The sequence below is a fragment of the Meriones unguiculatus genome, chromosome 4 (assembly GCF_030254825.1).
Source record: "Meriones unguiculatus strain TT.TT164.6M chromosome 4, Bangor_MerUng_6.1, whole genome shotgun sequence".
In the NCBI taxonomy this organism is placed as follows: domain Eukaryota; kingdom Metazoa; phylum Chordata; class Mammalia; order Rodentia; family Muridae; genus Meriones; species Meriones unguiculatus.
Window position 1 is genome coordinate 54,500,479 of NC_083352.1, and position 16,638 is coordinate 54,517,116.

Here is a 16,638-nt window from a genome sequence, read left to right on the forward strand (position 1 = left end):
AGGAGATAAGTGTTGGTGATGTACACAGGAGCAGGGAGAGCAGAAGCTGTGATTGGCTGCAGTGCTGGGATGGAACAGCAGAGCTTCTTAGCCTGCACGTACACACACACACACACACACACACACACACACACACACACACACAGCTAACATCTGAACCCTTACAGGACTCTCCTTGTTAAAACGGAATCCCACTGCCTAGCCTATTGATTCACCAGTCTGCTAACTAATTCCATACTAACAGCCTAAATTAAAAGTTAATGAAACACAGCCAGGGCCCCATTATGCTTCGAATGTAACAGCCTTTCATTACAAAAAAAAAAGCTGGGGCTTCATTAAAAGGGAAATGTCTGGGAGATCATTCCAGGCTGGAATGCACCCACAGCCAGAATATTCCTGAGCTCAGCGAGGCCTGCCTGCCAAGTCTCCGGGAAGCTGCTTCGCAGAGTCAGGAAAAGAAATCCCCACAGGTATCCTGTGACCAGACTGACCAGAGCTCACAAGGCTGTATTGTTTGTGGCTCAGCAGGGTATGCCGGGGATGGGAAAAGTCTGTTGGATCAGACTACTGTGCACTTAACAACTTCACACTCTGTCCTGCAAGGAAACTCACACTTGACACATACACTTCCAAGGGAGCAGGAGCTAGAGAAACCCAGTGTCCCCATGTCACCCCCAGGTGTAGCCACTTGGCTTAAATGTAAGTGCAAAGAAATTCAGAATCTCATGCCTGGCTCTCTTTTGACCCAAGTTCTGCCTCAACAGTTTGATGGTTGCTGGTGCACTGAAGTCTGTCTCCCGCTTGAACCCAAGCCCTGCTGCTTTCATAGGACTGGGAGATCATGCCAGCACCTGTAACACAGTGTGCAAACACTGTCCTGAGTCATTCTAGGAACCAGTGTTGCTGTGCTCTCGTGGGCAGGATATACTAGACCCCAGGCACCCTTTACATTCCTGACTTACTGGTGACTCATTTAGGACCAGGGGATGGTTACAAATGCTCGCCGTATCTGTAGAGTCCCTAGGAACAAGCTGACATAACTGTCAAAACATCACATTTGATGAGTTTTTCCTTTTACACACACACAGACAGAGAGACAGACAGACAGACACACACACAAAACTAAAAAAAAAAAAAAAAAAAAAACAAAAACAAAAAACAAACAGGGTCGCAGGGAGAGAACTGTGGCTCCTTTTTAAAAATGGTAGTATTATTTTGGTATTTTAAACAAAGTTCATTTTGAATGATACAACTTCATTTCTTGCTCTTTAAAAGCCACATTGACATAGGCATGTACACTTTAAATATATAGCCTCTGACATTAGACTATGAACAATTTCCATAGGTAACTACTGGGTCTATCCATGGCAACAATGTTCCAATGACTTTCTGCAGGAGGGAAAAAAGATGGGGTAGGGTAAAAGATAATACTGGATGATTTCGGGTGGAAAAACAGAAAAAGGAAACTCAGAAACGAAAACAGGGTAGCTAGGTTGAGTAACATAGAAACTAATTGGTAAAATATTTATTTAGTTCCTGATTTCTCATAAGGCTGAGACTAAGCCAGGTGGATGTGAATTTTTGGAATCATCTCTGCAGTCTGCACACCCTGTTTTTCCTCCTGACGACACTGGTGGGGTTGGCAGGAAAAGTTTCTAACCTGTCTTGACTCTACAGCAAGGGAAAGACGGTTAACAAATATATATATATGTATATAACAACAGAAGGAGGTGATAAGCCAAGAAAATGAGGCATCACAAAAATTACACTAAAAATAAAGAGCAAAGGAGTGTGAAGGAAATCTGACCCAGACTGAGTGAAGGAAACAACCTACTGAGAGGTGAGAGCTAAACACTCTGCATTCAGAACACTGCGGGAACCGTTCTGCGGTCAAGCCGCTGGCTACGAATATCACCAAAGCTCCTGCATGATTGTAGGTGCTGCTGCAAGGGGAAGAAGAGCAGAGCATGGCAGAGTTTCCTGTGTGGTGCACCAGGTGGCAAAGAGGTCACAAAATCTAACATGTGCTGTGGCTCTTCCTGAATAAGGTAGACCGAGGGCATGTGTAAGTAAAGCAGATGAGGGAATGGAGTGTCCGTGTATAGATGTTAGAACAAGATGATATTGCACTGTCAAAAAAATTTTCTCTTTGGTATCTTCACATTGAGAAGTCTGAAATTAACAGTTCATAAGGAACAACATGATTTCATGTGCTTTGTTATATACTCTATAATATCGGAAAAATGAGAGAGAGAGAGAGAGAGAGAGAAAGACTGTGTGGGTGTATGCATGCTAAAGGATTCTTTTGTTTGGGATTACTGTGAGAAGAATTTTTTTTCCTTTCTTTTTTTCTTTTTAACGTGAAAGGTAATTTGGGGTGCTATGATAGTATGACTCTGCCACTGCAGAACCCACATTTCACAGAAGTTTATGACGAGAAGACAGTCCCATATCTGGTGCTTAACTTTAGAAAAGTTCCCATGATCCCTAGCAGTTAATGCTGGACTCTTTCACAACCATCTGTGTAGTGCCAATAAAGTGAACGACCAGAAGTTGAACTTCGATGTGTTTTTAAAGTGTTGAGAGCAGGGCCTGTGGGGCCAGTTTGCTTGGTGAGACTATGATTTCCTTAACAAGTCATGTGAGTGTGGACATCTATCACTCTGTCTTGCTGAACTCAGTTTCTCACCTGTAAGATGTAGATAATAGTATCATCCTGACAGTGAGTGTGGAACAAATGATCTTCTATTTTGAGTTATTTAAAATAGTGCTTCACTGCTAGGCAAAAACTGTCATATAAATATTTATTGTTTATATTTACCGGGTGTTAGCACCTTAAATCCAAACATCATCAAAGATAGCTCAGCCCTGAGGGAATGCAACAATAGAAGAGATAGCTGCATGCCATAGTACGTCACACAAGCAAAGACAGACGTGCTACTTTGATGTTTTATGTTTATGTTCTATGTCCCATAAGCAGGCCAAATACATTGATCATACTGATTATGCTAGGTTCGTCATCTCTCTGTCTTAAGCCAGGGCATACTTATAATTTGGATTGTTTCCTTAGAGATTAAGGTGTACTTTGAGAGATGGCTAGGTGACATATGTCTGTTTAAAAGTGGCTAGACACCTGGTAAGACAGAAATACAGATGATCCCACTTATCATCCTTAACAAAAGAAAACAAAACAGCAACCCAACAACCTAGAGATCATAGCATGTGGAGTCTTATTTACTAGAAGATGTTCAGGAAATATTAGTGGAGCATACATTTTTCTTAACTTCCATCTTCCTCATTTCCTTTTCCTGTGTATCTCTCACTGTGGCCTCCTGAAATCCATCCACCCGAGGTCAACCTGAGGTTGAGGTGAGTATGGTGGAGCCCTCTGAGGTCTTCAGGGCTGATTACAAAGTAGCCTGACTACTGATTATAAAGTAGTCTCTAAGCTATACCAGAGGCATTTTCTCTTACTCCAGTACAGCTGGTTCTCTGAATTATAGTGCAGGGACAGTGATTCAAAGAGGAGATGAGGCCTCACAGAATGAGTGGTCATTAGTCAGGGTTGCAGGAGTAGAGAGCCGTAAAGCCATGGTGCTGTCCAAGGGCCACTGCTGTAATAAGTGATATCTGGGAATGTATGATGACGAGCACCATCTCAAAGGAAATAAATTACTATAAAATTTAGGTAGGAGTGAGTATTTCTCAAATATACAAGGAGGAAAAAAAAGGAAGTGTGTTGTTAGCTTGATGATATTTTTTTTGCTACTTTTCTATTGTTGTGATAAAATACCTTGACAAAAGCAAAAAGAGGAAAGTTCTAGTTGAGCTTACAGTTCCAGATGGGTGAGTGTCCATTGCAGTAGGAAAGGCATGACAGTGGGTGTATGAGGCCAGCTTGTTAGAGTACCAACAGTTGGGAAACAGAGAGAGAATAGGAAGTGGGGCTATAAGACCTCAAAACAATAGTAAGCATTCGCTACAGCTCAGCATGAAGAGAAAACTCGAGCAGATCAAATACAAAAATGTATATGACAGTTACTACATGATGATGAAGCGGGACTCATCTAAAAAATATAGAGGTTTCTAGGGATAGCATCTTACATCTGTTATCCTAGCACTTGGAAAGCGGAGGCAGGAAGATTTCTGGCATTTGTAATAAGTCTGAACTACATAATGAATTCCAATTTTAACATTTGAAAAATCAATTGATGTAAATCACTGTGTTGAGAAATAAACCTATTTGATTATCTCAATAGAGGCTTGAAAAAAACTATTTAACTAAATCCCGAATCCCAACAAAAATAAAAATCTCCAAACTCCAATGAAGTAGCAATAGAGTGAAACTCCTTTAACTGACAAATGGCATCTGTGACAATTCCAACTAACAATAAACTTAATAGTGAAGCACTGAATTCTTCCTTCTCACAAGGCAAGGGGTATCTCCTTTTAACACTGATGTTCAACATTTTCCCAAAGGTTCTGACCACTGCAAATATGACAATAAAAACAATGGCAGCAGTCAAGTTTAGAAAGAAGGAATCAAGGCTGTATTTGTGATCAATGCCATTGTCTATGCAGAAAACCAGCAGAGTGGTGAAGTTTAGCCAGGCTACAGACTAAAGAATTAATATGCATGCAAATTAGTTATATTTTATATACTTGGTGTGATGTAATCAGAAACTGCAATTTATTTATTTATTTATTTATTTTTGAGAGAGGGCTATGTAGTCCTGGCCTGTTGTCAAGGGCAGCCTTGATCTCCTGCCTCATCCTTCTGAGTGCTGAGACTACACATGTATGGCGCCATAGCCAGGGAGAAACTGAGACATAAAAACTTATTTTCAACAGCCCTATAAATAAATACATGGAAGACCTTTACAGTGTGACTATGAAGAGAACTGAAATAAACCCAAGGTTTAAACAAATGAAGAGATATACTTGGTCCAGGAAGGAGAACAGGCTTTAAACATATCAGCTCTCCTCAAACTGATACATAGATTCCACACAGTGTTAATTCACATCCTATCATGATATCAGCTAGACACTGATAAGCCAAGTTTAGAAAATGTACAGACATTCAAAAAGATCTCAGAAGCCAAAACAACCTTCAAATAGAGCAAAAGTCAACATCCCACTTATTTATTTTAATTTGCACTATAAAGCCACAGTGGCCAAAACTGTAGAGTACTGGCACAAAAACAGACAAACAGACCAATGGAAAACAGGACATAGAGGCTAGGGCTCAAACATAACAACTAATTTTTGACAGCTACAATTTAATGGAGAAATGAGTCTTTAAAAGAAACAGTGATGTATGAACAAACACCATATATATACATATGTATGTATACACACATAAAGTATATACATATATAAAGATATATATATATATATATATGTATGTATGTATATATATATACATGAACTTCAATCACTATATCACACCATAGACAAACATTCACTGAAAATAGACTAAATATATAAACAGTAAGAGATCACAGTGAGAAACGGGAGGGGGGCGCCTAGAGAGATGGCTCTGCAATTAGTAACACTGACTGCTTTTCCAGAGGACCTGGGTTCAGTTCCCAGTAGCCACGTGGTGGTTCACAACCAGCTGCAACTCCTGTTTAAAACAGCACTGTCACTGATGAGGAAATGAAAAGAAAGCCTACAGATTCGGAGAAAATGTTTGGGAACACCTGTTGGAGAAAGGAGTCACACCCCAAATCTAAAAGTAACTTACTAAAACTCTCAGTAGGAGGAAGACAAACAGTCCAATTGACAAACAGGCAAGTGATACCAGCAGCAGTTTGCTAAGGAAGATACACAGTGGGCAAAAGAACACAGAGATGATATTTATCTCAAGGGACTCAGAAAAGTGCAAAGTCAAGCTATAAGAAAAATCCTATACTTATCTATTCAAATGGCCCCAAATTAAGAAAAACTGATGATACCAATGTTGTCTTTCACACAGAATAACTGGAAATCTCATTCAATGAATTGTGGAAAACTGAAGTGATGTAGCTATTGTAGAGAAAGTTTCTTTAAGAAACTTTAAGAACTTTAAGAACTCAAACTTGTTTTTGGGAATCACCTAGGCATCTCGACCCTGGCCCCCAACCCCTAGAGAAAAGCTTAAGTGAATCAAGTGGCCTTACATGTGACAATAAATAATAAGACATTTAAATTGAAGGCAATTTAAATAATGGCTGAATAGGTAAAACAAAATATAATTTGGAAATAAAATAATATAAATAAAATTAAGTTAAAGTGAGGGTCTGAAGAGATGGCTCAGTTGGTAAAGCAGGTGAAAGCCAAGAGACTTGAGTTTGGATCCCCGAAAGCCATATAAAAGATGGGTGTGGTGTTGTAAATCTTTAGCTCTAGTGGTGTGGAAGCAGAGACAGGGAGGTCTGGGTGTTTTCTAGCTAGCTGGACCAGCCACATTAGTGAGCTCCTGGTTCAGTGACAGACCTTGTCTTGAAAAATGAAGTGCCCAGTGATAGAGTCATCTAGTGTTGACCTCTGGCCTCTTCACACATGCACATGCTTGTGCTCCTGAATTCATGCACATGTACACACAAACAATGCACGCACACAAGAAAAATAATTAACATGTTATGTGCATTCACACACACCTCACGATCAGTTTCTGAAGTAATAAAGCTAAGTGAAAAAAGCAGACCAGGAAAGAGCACAGACTTTTGCGCTTCCCTTTCTGTATGTCTCCAGAAAATGGAAATGAATATAGAGCGGTTAGGATATGAAAGGCTGTGCTGGGGGGTGGGGTGCGGGGAGGAGAGGATTACAGAGACAGAAATATTCAAGATGATGTGTACCGATGACGTTGACCAGGCCGTATCCTTAGACCAAACATTATCAAGTTGTGCATACGAAATGTGTGCTGTGGGTTGTGTGTCACTCAGACTTTTTGAAAAAATGTAAAAGCCTACCTGCAATTAAAACATTACACAGGAGTCTAGTGGCCAAGCACCCTTGCAGCAGGAAGCCCTGCAAGGCCCAGAGGTGGATCCGAAGCACAAGGAGAGGCTGAATGAGCGTATGAGGACTGGAAGTAAGATTAATGCTAACAATGGCAGCTTCAAGAATGGCAGGGCCGGGGTCACAGAAGTTCTGGGGCGTGTGTCCCTGTGTCAAAGTTCTGTGTCATGAGCTGGGTGGTATTATGGGGCTCTTGTTTTATATTTTTTATCCATATAAATATGTATGAATTCTTTATATGTTTTATTGCTTGTTTCATGAGGTTTACGTTGACTTTTAAAATAAGGATTTTTTTTTCTTAAAAAGAGAAAAGAAAAGAAAACAATGGCTTGAGGAGGGAACACATTTTTTTTAAAAAAGTGTGACTCAGCTTGTGATAGGCACATTTCCAACTCTTATTCTCAGAACTATACAATGCTGAGGAAAGGGAAATTGAAATGATACGTGCTTAAATTGAAAATGAAGTTTAATAAATAGACTCCTGAAATGACCAGAGCCTTTAAGGAACACTTCCTAAAATGTGAGAAGGGAAGTTGACTAAATACTATCTCAATTTGGGTGTGTACCTGTGACCTTTCAGACAGAATGAGGGAGCAGCCAGGGAGGTAGGCAGCAGAGGCAGGATGGGGGCTTGGGAGATGCCACTGAAGCCACGGAACAGACATTGATAAGAAAGGTGAAGGTTAAACACAGACAAACTCAGGAGGTCTTGGTATATGAAGATGAAATCTGGCTGTCCTGGACTCTCTTTGCAGACCGGGTTGGCCCATAACTTTTAAAATTATGGTAACAAAACTCTGAGACCTGGAAACTGGTGCCTTCCAGTTTCCACCTAAGAGTGGCTTATGGCACAACCTCTAGCATCAACTCTAGTCATTCATCTGTGCTCTCCCTTGCACTGCTCCCATGATGTGAAATTCTGGGAGACTGAAGTGAGGCAATACCCACCTGCCAGAAGGCAATTGACACACTTATAATTATAATTATTGCTGACATTTTAGGGCTATGCACGTCAAAGCTCACTACTGAGTCTTAGTGCTCAAATAAAAGAAAACACAGCTTTTAAAAGACGTTATTGTATTCTAGCTTGCACTGAGGAAACCCAGCTAGAAATCCTTGCCAGAAATGCATTTGGAGTGCATTTTCCATTTTGAGCTTCCCTGCCACTCGGGTTTGAGCAGATCGGGTAGGCTCAGGTATTCAGAGCACACGTAGCTCTGTTGTCAGTCACTGGAAAGCACCATTTTCCAGGTCTCAGAGTTTTGTTACCATAATTTAAAAAATCCGTTTGTGGCCAGCCTGGTCTATATAGCAAGTCCAGGACAGGCAAAGCTACACAGAGAAACCCTATCTCGAAAAACCAAATCAACCAACCAACCAACCAACCAACCAACCAAATCCTTTTGCACCCTAAACTCAAGGAGGGTGTCACAGGGTGACAGACAGATAAGTCAGCGTGGCACCATGACGGTGGCCTCATTCTGGAACACTGAGCTTCTGGGTGATGTAAAGGGGTGACAGATTCCACACTGCAATGCCTACAAGAGTAGCTACCTCCTTCCACCTTTCTTTGTGCTCCTCCCCTCGCTCTGCACCATCCTTGTTCACCGGTTTCCTTTTCCACATGGCACTTGGTGACGTTTTTGCTGTACGTGTGTGGTTCATGGGACAGGCCCCAGGGTCTTGCGTACATGAGGCAAGTCTTCCATCAGTGAGCTGCACTCCTGCACACTTACTGGTCTTTTTCTTATCTCTCGTGTGTTCATTTATCACGTCTATTTGTTGAGCACAAATTCTAGGCACAAGGCCCTGGGAATAGAGATAGATGGGAGGTGTTTGTTCACTTTCACTTCGGGGCTCTTGGGCCTGTTTTGGGAATGTTTACCTAAGCAGGGCATAGACACTCTACAGAGTACTCAGTTTGAACTGTGCGTGAGCACTGCACACAGGCTGTGCATTATCTTCATTCAACAGCTTCCCACTTAAAAGTGTCTATAGACAAGATCAGACCTCAGCCCCAAACTCAGTGCTCTGCACCAACATTTTAGTCTTGGGCACCATTAGTCCATGGCTGTTTTGGCTGTTTTGAGGAAGGTTAGTTGTTATTGGCACCATTTTATAAAGAGATTTGAAAATACACTTAAATGGCACACAGCCAGGACTGGGGAGATGGCTCAAGTGGATAAAGCTCCTGCTGTGAGGACTGGAAACTGGAGTTCGGATCTCCAGAGCACAGGTAAAAGCTGGGTGGACGTGTGGCTTGTCTGTAATTCCCACACTCAGTAGACAGAGACAGAAATCCCTGTTGGCAAGCTGGCTAGTTAGCACGCTGAAACAGTGAGTTCTGGGTTCAGTGAGAGACCTTGTCTCAGAGCGTGAAGTGGTGAGTGATTAGGAAGATACTCCATATCCACCCTTGACCTTCACATTCACACAAGTGAATAACCCACACACGTGTGTACCCCAACTACAATTATGCATAACTACATTCACAACCACACATACACACACACACACATACACACACACACACACACGGGTTATAACTAAGACAGAGGTAAGAACTGATCATTTGAAAAGTGGAAGAAAGAGAAAATGGTAAGTGTCACTTGGAGTTATTCTGCTGCTAGCCTGGCAATGTCCATGGAGCTGCAGGACTAGAGGGTAAAATCCGGCAGTCTGTGGATTTCTAGCCTTGCTCTCGCTCTACATGCTTAATTAAACCATGTCCCGTAGGATGTTGTGGGAGCACATGTTTGACATACTATTCGCACTGTTTAGTGGAAGAGATTCTGTACGTTAGCCACAAACTGATGGGTCACGTCTGTGCTGATGGTCTGCTACCCGAAACGTGGTTGAATGTTTTACTGGAAAGCAGGTTTCTGTTTACAAAAGCATATTTCCCCTCCCCCAGTATTAACTTTTATTAACACCATCTTGGGTATTCTTTAGTGACACACACGACGATAACATGTTAAGTTCCTTACCTACCTCCCAGGTGCTGTGGAGTGGCTCCCCAGAGTGCAGAATAGCAAAACATCTAGGCCCACCCTTCAGACAAGGGCATGCCTTAAAACAGTTCCAAGAGTCCTTGTGTAGTTAGAGAAGGAAAGGCGCCTTTAGAACAGGCTTGCTTCTCATGTCTCAGTTGCTCCCTTGAGGCTAACTCAGCTCTGACTTCCCAAGGCCCTTCCTCCAGACCTTTTCCCTCCATCTCCTTGCAGATTCACACGGCTTCACCTCAAGCCCAGCAAAAGGAGATTCTGGATGTCTGCCTGCACTTTATAAGGGTTGGTGCAGAATGCGCTGCACATAGAAGGAAATCTCCACAGTGCCTCATTTGGGAGAGATGAAATAGTTTAACAGCAGTGTTTATGTTCTCGGTCTGCAGATAACTAAAAACCAGCGCGATTTTTTACATCAGGCTTTGAAATGAAGAAAACATTACCCACTCAGTGGAAATACAAATTTTATCCCTTATGCCCTTCAGCCCTGTCAGTGTTATTCTTCTCCATTTTCCTGTTCTCCTTGAGATTTCTGAGTCACCACAGAGGGAGACCCAGTGTGGTGTCTGGCCAAGTTTTGTAGGTTTAGCTTTCTCAAGAGAAGCAGACTTGAAAGGCTTCCTTTCAGGGTTCCCTAAGCTCTGCAGACAGTCTGGAGCAGAGTGTGTCCTGGGACCCATGATAGAGTAGAAAGCAGAATTGCAGCAGGCAGCGGGAGTTCAGAAGGTTAAGGCCAGCCCATGGCTGTGTTCTGTGCTGAGTGCTGAGGCCAGGCAGGCCTGCCTCTCTCAGACCCAGGCTGGCTTCCCAGACACTGCTGCGCTTAACCTTACAAGCCCTGCAGTACGAGAGACTCAAGCCTGGAATTCCCAGTTGGTTCCCCTCTCCCTCAAGATGGGAGCATACCAGACAAAGCAAATTTTTCAATGTCACTGTCTGTGGGCAGCCATGTGCACCGTCTCACTCTCCTGAGATTATGCGGGCTTGGAAATCTGATTTATAGAAGCAAAGAGAATAATTTGTTTTTAATGGTTGGCTGAATTAAAATGGATGTCTTCACTGGAAAAGTCACGAGAATATTTGAACCAAATGCATACCATTCAAATGAGCTGCGATTGGCCTGATTTATATTGATTTAGTCAATCCTCTTCAGAAATAATGGGGTCTGCGTTACATGTGCATAATGAAAACGATTTAATAAACAGAATGAAGGCATATGAATCATGAACACACAAGTTGTTAAGAAGCCCATCTCCCTGAGACTAAATAGAGCCTCTGCTTCTTCCTCTCCTCCTTGACCTTGACCTTCTGTCATGTCTTGGAGCAATGTATCTCAGGCACAGGCAATTACTGAGGACATTAAAAAGAGGAACCATCACAGGGAAAGGAACTGTCTTAACTCTTCCTTTTTGACACAGCTTTTTAGATGCTACTGTTTAGACAAAGTATGGCTTGTCCTCTGGCTGTAGCTCATAGGGTAGGACTTGATCTTGTCCAGGAATATCCAAAAATTTTATAACTTAATTTTTGTTTTGTTTTTGTTTTTTCCGAGAAAGGGTTTTTCTGTGACAGGGTTTCTCTGTGTAGCTGGGGCCATCCTGGACTCATTTTGTAGACCAGGCTGTCCTTGAACTCACAGAGATCCACCTGCTCTCCCTCCCTAAGTGTTGGGATTACAGACAATGTGCACCACCACGCCCAGCTTCATATGTTATAAAAGATCAATATCAAACATCAATAGAGTCACTCATGGTGGTTCATGGCTATCATTCCAGCATTTAGGAAGTGGAGGAGGCAGGAAGATGAGAGGGAGGGAGTTTGAGGCCAATGTGGGCTACACAGTGAGACTCTGAATAAAGAATGGAAACAAAAACAAACCAACCAAACAAATAATGCACAAAGTCAAAAGAGACAAGAGACATAGATGGCAATGAGAAACTATGAGAAGAGAAATCAGACAAACCTGCTAGAGGAGGTGGCATTTGAACTATGGCCTTAACAGTGAATAGGAGTTCTTAAACAGAATTGAGGGAGATAGGGACAATTCTAGATTATGTGGAGTGTAGACACGCTAAGCATGCTGGGTAAGAATGGTCAATGGTTGATGACAAGGTTAGAGAAAATTGGAATAAAGAAAGACTAGCCAAGGATTGATGTCTTCTGTAAAATGTATGTAGGTTAGTGGGATGAAGTCAGAGAGTGGTAGGGAGACTCAGTATGCAGGGAAAACCATAGATACTGATAATTGCAGAAAATAATTTGCATTAGCACAAGACAAGCTAACGGTGTGTTTCTGGGTACCATAATTTTGAAGGATTTTTAAAAATTTTGTTTGTTTGTTTGAAACAGTTTCTCTGTGTAGCCGTTGGCTGTCCTGGAACTCACACCTCAGACCAGGCTGGCCTCAAACTCATAGAGATCTACGTGCCTCTGCCTCCTGAGTGCTGGGATTAAAGGCGTGTGTCACCACAGCCTGCCCGTTTTTTATATTACCATGAGATGTATGTTACTTAGACAATGAAAAGGTGGAGATTTTTGAATGGGAATGTATAGAAGAACAATTCATGTAGAAAGAATCCTGTGACTCAAGTGGATTATAAACACAGTCCATGCCAAAGATGTCACAGGTAGCTCAAAGAATAAAGCAAACACCATACTAAGTACAAGAAGCACTGGACAGGGTTCATCCAGTAAAGGTGTTTGCTGCCTGAATCCCTGGGACCCACAGGATGGGAGGAGAGAACTGAACTCTGTAACTTGCTATCTGACCTCCACATACACATGTACCCACTGTGGCATGTGTGTACATGGGCACACATACATATTAAATCAGTGTATTTTCTTAAAAAATAAATAATAAAAAAGAAACACAGGGTCTCAATTAAGCACGGTTGCTGAAGTGGTTGTTTGAGTCCCCGTTTTCCTTGTGCTCACTGGATGATCTCTGAAGTGTTGCACCATCTCTGGAGACCACAATTTCAAGAACTGAAACAGCTTCTTGGGAGAAAAGCTGTCAGAATGAGATGTCTCAAAGCCAAGTCATAAAAGAAGACTTACTGTCTCCCTGAAATGTTTATTCAGAAGAAGGAATAATTTATGGGATCACCACAGCCACCTTTAAATCATATAATGAGCTACCAAAGAGAGATGAAACTACCCACTCCAGTTTTCTAAATCAGGATTCGCATCAATGGTTGGCAGCTACAGATAGGCTAATTTGGGCTGGATACAGAAACAATAATAACAAAACAAATTATAAGTTATAATGTTATGGCTAGAAGGGACTGAAGGTCCTATTTAACAGCCTCATGGTTGATGAAAGTAATTTATTTTTGAGCCATTAGGTGATGATTATTCCTAGGACCCTTCAGCCAGAAAGTGCTAGGATAAGATCTGAGCCAGTTCTCAGGCCCTAAGCCTTCCTTCAGCAGCACACTCCAGGCCCCTGGCTGTGTGTGCATTCTTAGGCTAGGAGGCTCCCTGTGGAGGGTGCAGAGACTGTGAGAGACAGGGTGTTGTACGTGCATAGACTGTTTTCAAGTCTGTATTACCACGATCTGAATTTCAGGAAATGGTCTCAAAACAAGAGTTGTGTCAAGTGGCACTGGTCATAAAACAGAGGTCTGAGAATTTAGGGACGATGGCTGGCATAGGAAGAAGGTGGAAGAAATACTCTGCTTCTTAAGAAGGCATCGTGGCTCTTGATGACAATATGTTGACACCCCTCCCCCCAAATCTCACACTTGCAGGAGTCAAGGGTGTGTTAGATGGACAAGAGGCTAAACTGTCAGCTTGAGTCCCTGCCCTTTTTACTAAGGAAATGTGGTATCCTCACAGAAAGGCCCAGAGTCCCTACCCTATGGGTGTGCCCCAAACTGTGGCAGAATGCCACCTGGAATTTGACACAGAGCAGATTACAACACTCAAGCGTTTTCATTCATCTTGGTCTATGCCAAGAGAAGACTCACTCCCTTTTCCTCCTTCCCACCCCCACATACCACACTTTAAAAAAAATAGTAACTCAGCCATTTATTTGGTTTACAATCATAGAAAAAGGGCCGAATTGCTTACCTCACTAGTAGATTTGCAGAACCTGAATCTACACTCAAAAAGTACAGGATTTCCATCATTACCAGTGAATTGTAGATGATGAATTCATTAATTAAGCTGCTTTCTGGCTTAATTCTGTCTGTTCTTTGGGGAGAAATTAATGTCAGTGGTATTTGGTAAGTAAGCCTGCACAATCAGAACCCAGGTCTACAGTGTGTGTTGGCCTTGAGTTTAATTGTCAGTGAGCACATGATTAAATGAATTAAATAAATAAGACCAAATCCTTATGTAGATGGGACTGTAATATGATATTGTCTTCATTTTGAGGTTATCTTGTACTCCCAAGAAGCCATTTGATCTGTATAACTTGGATCCTTCTTTGGATAGAACTTCTTTTTTATTCTTATCTCAGCATTCCTTTCCCTCACTTACATGTGACCATGCTTGATCTTTGGTCCCCAGGACTATGAATGTTCTCTACCTTCCAAAATGGCTACTTCTAGTATTTTGCTTTCTCTCCCTCATCTTCCCTTCCTCTCCTCTATCGCTGTCCCATTTCCTGAACACCCTGCATCTTCAAATAGTGGGCTGCTTGTTTTAAGCACCTTATCTTGTTCATTTATCTTTTTAAAACTTCAGTTCCAATGAGTTTTCCAGGTAAGAGCTCAGAGATTGAGTTCAAATGAAGTAGTTTTGTTTTTGTTTCCCTTTTCCCTTCTCTCTAGTTTTGAGCTAAGGCCTCATCTAGCTCAGGCTGGCTTGGGACTCCTGATTCTCCTACCACTTATGTCTTCCAGCGGTTGGAATTACAGGCATGTGCGGCTCACCTGCCTTTATTTCTACGTCTCCTAACTACCACACAAGAAACGAGGACGTGGAGGGCACTTTCTCTATTATGAAATGGGCAGTGTGTGAACCCTGTTGCAAATGAGGAGAGGTCAAAGTGAAGTTGAAAAGGAAGTCTGAGTCTGCTCCGACCAGAAGGAAGCCAGCAATGCTAGGCCAGAAGGTGTTTCCTATGAACTCTGGAGACCAGAAGAGATGTGGGAATTTGGGTGATGTGTCATTAGGAAAGCACACTTTTATAAGGATAGCCTGATTCAGGCTACAGCAAAGTCTGAGAGTACTAGAACACACACTCACTCACACACACACACACACCACACACCACACTCTCTCTCTCCTTCTCTCTTCCTCCCCCTGTCTCTCTCTTTCTTTTCCTGTCTATCTCTGTCTTATAAATAGTGGGCATTTAGAAAGGTTCATGGTAGATAAACTGAAAAGGACACTTTTAATTCATAAAAAGGCACAGAATGGTGTGTGTGTGTGATCAAGATATCACTGGTGTGGTATACCTTTAATTCCAGCACTTGGGAGGCAGAGGCAGGCAATCTCCATTAGTTCAAGGGCAGACTGGCCTATAGAGCACGTTCTAGCACAGCCAAGGTTACAGAGAGAAACCCTGTCTCAAAAAGCCAAAAAAAAAAAAAAAGTCACTGGTGTGAATTTGAGAAAGAGCTTTAAATCTCTCTGTGGCTAGTCTTCTAGTCTTCAAAGAAAGGTCTATAAAAGTTCTGGCTAGCCCCAATCTGAATTAGTTTATTTTGGTTCTGGTCCTGGTCAGGGTACGGTGGCTTAGTTTTTACTCAGAGGGCAATCATGTTCTGACCCTTGCTTGTGCAGCCTGCATCTTCAGAGCGCCTCCAGGGAGCTTCTCTGTACAAGTGTGTCATCTGTCTCCCACATACCAAAGACTCTGGATACAGGGCAACCAGAGAGTGAGGGTGGCTTCAGATCTTGCCCCATGTGTAAGCTGGGCCTATGTCATCATTCTGAGCCTCAGTTTCCTCATAGGTGAAAAGAAGACAATACCATCTACTTTGCGTGGATATTGTGATAATTCAATGACCATGAAATGGAGAATAGCAGAAGAATACTTGGTGTGATATAACATGTCACTATAAATTCCATTAAAAGACAGAAATTATTTTATATCTTAAAACCATTTAGTGATTCATTTCAAGCCCAGAGATTAAAACTATAAAAACTGTTTATATAAAGACTAGCAATTTTGTCAGGTGTGATACTGTACTCCTTTAATCTCAGGCAGAGGAAGGTGGATCTCTGTGATTTCCAGGGCAGTACAGTTTATATCATGAGTTTTGGCCAGTCCGGACGATAGAGTAAGACCTTGTTTTAAAGAGAGGGAATGAGAAAAAGTATCTATTTTAAGTTCAACAGCATATAAACTCTTAATACACTTTAAAATTATATTATGAGACTATTTTGTTCTACTGTACTTTCTAAATAGAGTTTCAGGCTAGCCTCAGACTCTGCATGTGTTTGATGATGGCCTGGAGCCTCTGATGTTCTTGCCTGCACTTCCCAATAGCCATGTGGCATCACTCATTTGGTTCTGAGACTAGAACATAAGCAACCCTCTGTCAAGAGAGCTAGAAACAATTTAAATACTCAGTTTGCATGTACACTTGACTCTGGAGGTATCCCATAATGTTTTTGATTATTACAAAATGGACTTTCAACAAGTAGCTAAAAATATAGTTATTGACATTTATGG

The 16,638-nt window shown here is 41.9% G+C and overlaps 1 protein-coding gene across 5 annotated transcripts in view; it reads right to left on the reverse strand.

Annotated features, from left to right (window-relative positions):
* Positions 1–16,638, reverse strand: part of Palld (palladin, cytoskeletal associated protein) — a 407,054-nt gene that overhangs the window by 119,837 nt on the left and 270,579 nt on the right. The gene's annotated exons all lie outside the window — the stretch shown is intronic.